General features: G+C 38.3%; 1 long non-coding RNA gene across 1 annotated transcript; it reads right to left on the reverse strand.

Annotated features, from left to right (window-relative positions):
• Positions 1-5,168: 5,168 nt before the first annotated feature.
• On the reverse strand, positions 5,169-6,070 carry LOC125287040. The gene is made up of 3 exons (XR_007192290.1): positions 5,892-6,070; positions 5,567-5,716; positions 5,169-5,244 (listed from the first exon to the last, which is right to left on the reverse strand). It is a non-coding gene; the product is annotated as an uncharacterized LOC125287040 (long non-coding RNA).
• Positions 6,071-8,369: the final 2,299 nt, after the last annotated feature.

Below are 8,369 nucleotides of genomic sequence, written 5' to 3' on the forward strand. Positions count from 1 at the left end.
CACTAATTAAATGTAGGCCTATATTATAAGTTTTACAAATTATACAAACAGTGTAGCTTGCAAGACTAGGTCTCATTATTTTTTACTCTTATGAGACAAGGGTACACTTTGAAATGGGTCTTACATTTTCCTTTTTGGGGGCACTGACTTTGCCATGACGCTCCTGTTCTATAGATACACTGAACTGATTAAGTTCGGGAGAAAAGAGATAAAAAGCCCACGTACACTGAAAACTGATTAAAGTATAAAGTATATATACTCTTTTGATCCTGTGAGGGAAATGTGGTCTCTGCATTTATCCCAGTCCGTGAATTAGTGAAACACACACAGCACACAGTGTACACACAGTGAGGTGAAGCACACACTAATCCCGACACAGTGAGCTGCCTGCATCAACAGCGGCGCTCGGGGAGCAGTGAGGGGTTAGGTGCCTACTGGTCAGGGTTCAAACCAGCAACTCTCCGGTTACAAGTCCGAAGTGCTAACCAGTAGGCCACGGCTGCCCCCATGATTGATTGATTGTCACTGAAAACTGAGCGAAACAGGCCAATCAGGATGCTCTCTGTCTTAGATGCGCTCAGGCACACACGCACCACCCCTCTCTCTCCCCTCTGTCGTAATGCGCTGTCTCGTCTCGCGTCTTACAGATTTAATCGCGGGCATCAGGGAAAAAACGCGTCTCTGTTAGCAGCCTAGGCTCCGAGATCTGTACACAAAAACAATTGCTACCAACAAGGGTTGGCAACCCCTCAAAAGCGAAATAAAGTGTTTCAACCAATAACCAATGAGATGCGCGTTTAGAAGAGTTTTAATTGCACGGGAGGGAGGGGGAGGGAGTAATGAGCTAGCTCATGTTTTGTTTGAACATAGATTCCCCGGGAGATTTAAACTTTAATTGCCCATAGCCAGCCACTCTGAAACAGGGCATCAAAATGGTCAGAAAAAACAGGACCCATTGTCAAAATTTCGTCTCTAGTTCATCCAAAACAAACCAGAAAAGGGACTTAAGGGACTTTAAAGGTGCTCTAAGATCTGTAAACAAAACATTTTATGTCAATTGCTCACCAACAAGGGTTGGCAACCCCTCAAAAGCCCAAATAAAAACTGTTTCAACCAATAACCAATGAGATGCTGAGTTTAGAAGAGTTTTAATTGAGCACCTTTTTAACACACGCTTGGAGGGAAGGGGAGGGATGTAATGAGCTTTGCTTCTGGTTTCTTCCTCCAGCTCATGTTTTTTGTTTTGAACATCAACAGAAGTGACTGCACAAACTACTGTACCTTACATCACCCGCATGGATGCCTTGTTTATAACTATCCCATGGCCTGTTTGATATGAAATGTATACATTAATTATGTGCACTGCATACAACCTAAATAAAATTGTAAAGATATGTTCAGTTTAAACAGAATGAGAATAAGCATGACACAGTCACAGTCAGTGACAAACACAAGTGGATGCTTGTGACATACAGTACTGCATTTTGTTGTCTTTGTATTTGTACTCTGCACAATGACAATAAAGTTGAATCTAATCTAATTACTGACACTGGATTTTGTGTTTTTTTTACAGTATTCAGAATAATTTCTCTTCCTACCACATTTAGGTTTCATTTTACCTGACTGAAAAGGACACTACATTTGCATCTACATTGTATTTTACAACATAACCATGATCCTATATCATCCTCATAGAATCGCTATTGGGCACCAGTGTGACCTGTTGTGATCTGATGCATGATGGTAATCACTGTGGGGTATCAGACCCTGCAGCCTGGCAGGAGCCAGAGGAGTTCTATAGCCTTTAAGCACCCTGCATATAGGCACTGACATGAATGCTGTCACTGGCCACGCACATCAGAGCCAAAAAGTTTAACTGAGCTATACAAATGGATTTCGCTGTACTCACCGCAGGGTAGGATTTAGGGTTCATCCACATCACCACAGGCCAGGAGTTTAGGGTTCATCCACAGGAGTTTAGGGTTCATCCAGCCTGGCTAAGGCCTCAATGGAGTTTAAACGGTTCATTTTCCATTTGAAAAAAATGCCCAGATCCGTTTATTGGGATGTCTTCAAATGGGTGCATAGCTCATCCACCTTGCTTTCCCCCCCTGTTCTGTGATTGGTTCCCTATCTCAGGCTTAAAATTTGCTCCATGGTCTCCAAAGATGAATCAAATGGTTGTTTGGTTCATCCACCCCTGTAGATTAATCCCTCGCCAAAGATGTCTGGTTGTTTGCTGCCCCCTAGTGGATATTGAACAATATTTTGTAGCAGTCATGACATAAGGATGTTGAAGGGCCACTTCATTATCAGAAAATTGCATATTCAAAGTGCTTTGCCATGCTCAAACTAAAGCTAATTATATAACATTAAAGACTATAAACATCTTACAGTTTTTCACAATTGCTAAAACACTAAACTCCATTCTCTGAACCAAATGCTCAGTTGCCTGAACACATTTCTTGAATCAATCACCCTTTTGCCAAAACCTTAAACAGTTTTCACATATAAAACACAATTTGCAGATCTCATATATCTCTTTTTTCAAAACTCTTAACACATTCTCATGCAATAAAACACATGTTGCATTGTGGTGCACTTGTGATGCATAATGGTAACCACAAGTTACCAAGAAAATACAAAGAAAAGCACCAATACAAGAAAATACAAAGACAGCACAAATGCCATACGTTGAACACAACGACTCATTAACCACACTTGTTTCAAAGGATGTAACACAACCAATACAAGCTAGTTGAGAGTGTAGCAGCTTGCTGAACAGCAGGTTCACATCAAGGACAGAAACTTTTAGTGAGGCATTCAGAATACATTGTAGGACCTAGGCTTTAGACTGCAATGTACTTCTCATTTACAGTACTGAAATGCCTGTCGTTTCCAGTATACATTTTTTCACAATTGCTAAAACACAATTTTAAAAATCTTTCATTCTTTTCTCAAAACTGTAAACACAAACCCCCATTCTCAATACTTTATGTTTACTGGATTTACAGCAAATGTTGAATTCACTGAGTTATTAAATTGTTTTGTTTTGTTTTTTAGATGAAAAAAATGCATTTACTGTAAACAATGAACATTTCTCCTGGAGCTATATGAGCTGCCCTGAACACTGTGTTCCATTTTTTGATCTTTAATGACTGCTAGTGTTTTCATTTTGACTGCTTTTTGAGCATACTGTAGGTACTGTAGGCTACAACTGCATGTTTTGAGGCGATTGTTCAGTTTTGTTCAGTTTTGCAGAGGTTTTTTGAATGTAGTATGAGATTTGGGGGTTGTGTTTACAGTTTTGAGAAAAGGGTGGAAGGTTAAAAAAAAAAAGTGTTTTAACAATTCTGAAAAACTGTAAAAGGTTAGACTAGATGCACATATCAAATGGTAAAGTGATGTTTTTTATCACTAATTTTAGTTGGCATTGACTTCCTCTCAGCTGTAATTGAAAATGTAGATTGACTGAAGCATTTTTTAAATGTGATTGTGCAATCTCCTCTTAATACAAGTACATTTATACACAGCTGATCCTGAATTGTCATTGTCATTGTCATTGCAAGTGCCTCTTGATTAATCACCCACTGGATACTGTTTTTAGAATTGATCTAGATTAAGTGTTGTTTAGTATAATTTGTATTTTTGTATATTTAGTATATTCTTTATCTTCTACTGTCCTTATTGTAGGGGTAGTTGTGTTTTTTTTATATTATACACTTTTAATTACTTTTTTCTGCTGTTAGTGAATGTGTGTGTGATGTCCTGATGTCTGTATGCTACTGAGACCTTGAATTTCCCCTGGGGGTCAATAAAGTATCTGCTGTATCTATCTATCTATCTTAACAAATTGTCTCAGGGATGTGTTTACCTGTATAAGGCAGGAATGTGTGTATTTTACCTGGTTTTCATAATGTAATAACTTCTGACTGACATCTCACTGCTTGTCAATGAAATTAGTGATGCACCATTGTGACAGTTTTGTACATTTTCTCCAAATAAATTTACCAAGTGTACATTTAATTTCCAGAAGCATGCCATATTCTGCAAAGTCAGTCTTCTCATACTCACACACACACACACACACACACAAGTTATGCAATTAAAATTGACTAAATCCAATAAAGCTAATTGTAAGAAGAGGTTTGCATTTAACAATTTGTCATATGTTTTTATTGAAATATAACAAATCTGCATCAATTGTGTTGGAGTGTACAATAAATAAATACATTAAATAAACCATGATAAATAAATTAGATCAACATAATAATGAAATGAATAAACCAGTTTCACAGAACATCATCGGTCGGATGGATAAATAATTTAAACACTTGATAAATGTTACCATATCCACATCATATGTAACATGCACAGCTCTATAAATTCATTACACAATCATTGTAAACTAGAGCGTTCAGAATACAAAAAGGGTTTCTATATCAGTCACTTGTTTTGTTACCATACACCATAAATAAAATCAACATAGATAAATAAATTGAACAGTTTTACAAAATAAATAACACATACAGAAAGTCATCAATCTGATGAATTAATCATGTTAACACCTGATAGATAACCTTCACCACCTCATGTTAACTTAAAGGGCTCAGAAAATACAAAAATATATGTATCAATTGTCTGCTTTACTACAGTATATAAATAATACAATCTAGGTAGACAAATAAATAAATTAAACAGTAATGTTTAAACAAATAATAACTTTTACATCATCATTCTGATCAATAAATAATTGTAACACTATATAAACCTTGACCACTTCAGAATCATGTTAAGCAGAAAGTTCAGAGTACATTAGTAGTCCTGGTGCATCCTCAGTCCCATTGGCTGTAGCTGTGGCAGGGTTTGGTGTTTAGAGGCGTGTGCTGGCCAGAAGGTCGACCTTCGTCAGGTGGTGGTGAACCTCCTTCCTGATCAGCTCCCAGGCCTTGGCCTTGTCCTCCTGAAATCACAAGTCACACCACTCAATATACAAACTCTATATTTCTGTGTGTGTGTCTGTGCTTGTGTGTGCGCGCTCGCCTGTGTGTGTGTGTGTGTGTGTGTGTTTGTGTGTGTATGTGTGTGTGTGTGTGTGTGTGTGTGTGTGTGTGTGTGTGTGTGTGTGTGTGTGTGTGTGTGTGTGGTCAACCACACTCATCAGCTCACCATTTTCCCCAGTGTTTCATTTCTCAGTTTCTTGAAATACAGGTGCAGTCTCTTATTCCCTTTAGTCTTACTAACCTGGAGGAGGAAGAAAGGAGGTCATGAAATCACCAGTAAGTCATTCATATGTAGTTGAAAAAAAATGTTGCAATCTCATCACAACTGCTACTTGATGTGAACAATTACCAGAACACAACTGCTAGTTAAATAGTTTAAACTTTAACCTTTTACGGACACAGCTCGAAAGCTGCTAAGATACAATGTTTCTGTACTAAAATGCCTTCTAGTGTGCAGTCAGTATGGAATTGGTGTTCACAGCGTAGCATGTTCACAGCGTAGAATCACAGATTCTCATAGTGACTTATCGCATATAGAATACAGGTTATTCAGTTGTACTCACACATGACTGAGTTGCCACCAGTTGTGTGTCCAGGGTGCTCATGAAGTCCTTCAGCTTCTTCTGGTCCCAGGCCACGGCGGTCACATTCTCGTCCAGCAGGAGCGACACCTCGTCCAGCACCTGGGCTATGAACCAGATGATCCTCTCAGGCTGTGGGGACAACGGGAGGAGTCAAGACAGCCATCAGTGATGAGACAACCATCCCAGAATTCAACAGGGATACCATTAAGTGTAAATGAAAAGAGTCCATCTCAGTTGTCATGAATGAAAAGCTACTGATTTCCAAGCATCTGATTGTTTGTTTATTGCTTTAGTTTATGCTTACCTGTGACTTTCTTGCAAGTCTGTACAGCTCATCAGGGAAATTAACTCCCACACTGTCCTCTGTTATCTTCTCACCCTGTAAAATCACAGAATTAAAATTAAAATTGAGATGTCAGAAGATTTTCATGTTAGTTTTAGTAGCCTAAAATCACACCATACTGAATATCAGACTTTCAAAATAACACCTACCATCTCTTCCAGCAAGGTCAAATAGTTCCTGCTATACTGTGGGAATTTATGCTGCATCCATGGACAACCTTGAGTCAGATGCAGGATAAGCATCAAAAAAGTACACACACTGAAGAATGCCTTCATTCTGATATTCTTTAGCAAACTTTGTAAATAATGTAAATGACACAACTGTGTATACTGCAAAAATACTGCTCAGATATAATATTCCTGGTTGTGTTCTACTGAATTCCAATGCCATGGTGCTTGTTAGTCTTAGAATTTATACTGAATATATCGAATTCAAAACTTACCCGCATTTCACTTTCCGACGCACCTGTAAACGTACAGGTGTGGGAGGCGCACGCAGCGCAAACTTCCCTGCTGTCCGTTTGTGCAACGTCACGTTGTGTGTTCTTTATCGGACAGTTTAAACGTGGATCATTATGGCTATTGATCAATAACACTGATGTCAGATAAACTGCAGACTTAAATATTTGGATTTGGACATAAAACATTGAATGAAAAAAAAAGAAAATGTGTTAAGACAAATGCGAGATGATTCGCCTTCCACAAACCATTAGCACTTAGTTGCCTAAAAACATAGGCCTATGCATATTGGCCTAATAAATTATTTGTGAGAAATAGGCTACCCATTCTGTTATAACATATTTAATTAAAGTAACTAGGCCTAATCTCAAATCTCCATTGTAATCCAATGAGAGATGACGTTTAATTTGCTTTCATTCAATGCTGGTTTGACCAATCACGAAAGACTTGAGGTTAAGTGGGGGTGGGGGTTCAGGACTCCTTAGAAAATCCACACATTTCGCAGGTACCGGTAGCTTAGCCTACATGTTTCAGTGGTAAGTAGCCTATCTGACAAGACAGATGACGACCAGCATTTTGATTTTCGATAGCCTTCGCCAACGCTGCGTGCAATGTGATTCAGTAACTTACAGTAGGCTAGGCCTAAGGGCGGGACTTCCTGAAAGTGAAAGCTGAAAACCGAAATTGAATCTCTGCCTTCACATGCTTGATTATGTCATTTCATAAATAGCAATAAATAAATTGTGTTGTTGTATACAGCCTATAATTAAATGACATAGCATACTACGCTTATTTGAGACATAAATAGCCTAGCCAGAACGTGGCAGCTCATTTGAGAGTTTCTAGGTTGCCAGCATTGCAACCTAGAAACTGTAAATCCATCGGAGTGATTTACACTTACTTTGTGTTATGGATGATGTTGAGCTGCCCTGGTCTTATTTTAAAAAGACCTTTTTAGCCATAGTTGACAAACATGCCCCTATTAGAAGATATAGAGTGAGGGGTAGAGATAATCCTTGGTTTAATGACTCTATTGCAACTGCTATTAGAGACCGGAATGAAGCATGGATCAAGGCAAAAAGAAATAATAATGATAAATGTTGGTTAGATTATAGGGTATTAAGAAACAAATGCACACGATTAATAAAAGGTACAAAAAGTGAATATTATCTGAATTTAATAAATTAAAACCTTAATGACCCTAAAAAGTTTTGGAACGCAATTAAATCTTCTTCAGGGGAAGTGCCATGGCACCCTCCACTATCCCGGAAGTTATAAAAACAAGCCAGGGTGAAGTAAGGGGTAAACAAAATATAGTAGATACTTTTAACAAGCATTTTATTAATGCAGGAATAGCTACTCAGTCAACACTCCCAGCCAACCCAACAAATTGTGTAACCCCCATTACAGACTCGTCTAATGTAAGTTTGAATAATTTCAACTTTATTTCTATATCTGTCTCTTAAGTACGAAAGGCACTGCTGGGCCTGGACCATAAAAAGTCTGCTGGCCCAGACCAGATTGAGCCATATTTCCTCAAAACTGCTGCAAACTTAATTGCTGGTCCTATCTCCTCCATTTTCAATCTTAGCCTGCACAGTGGTTCAATTCCCAAGTCATGGAAATCTGCATTTACTCCCACTTTTAAAAAGTGGAGACCCGTCGGTCTTAGACAATTACCGTCCAATCTCCAGACTATCCGTCTTGGCTAAACTATTTGAATCTCTTATAAATGAGCAATTAAAACATTTTTTAGCTGACAACTGTATTTTAAGTCCTACTCAGTCTGGTTTCCGACAAGGACACAGTACAATTACTGCTATAACCTCTGTTGCAAATTATATTGTTAATGCTTTGGATAACAAAAATGTGTGTGCTGCTCTATTCATTGACTTATCTAAAGCATTTGACACCGTTGACCATAATTTTCTTCTGCAAAGACTGCAAAGCATAGGTTTGAGTAGCACTGTGCTAAATTGGT

This window comes from Alosa alosa, chromosome 22 (assembly GCF_017589495.1).
Source record: "Alosa alosa isolate M-15738 ecotype Scorff River chromosome 22, AALO_Geno_1.1, whole genome shotgun sequence".
NCBI classification, from domain to species: Eukaryota; Metazoa; Chordata; class Actinopteri; order Clupeiformes; family Clupeidae; genus Alosa; species Alosa alosa.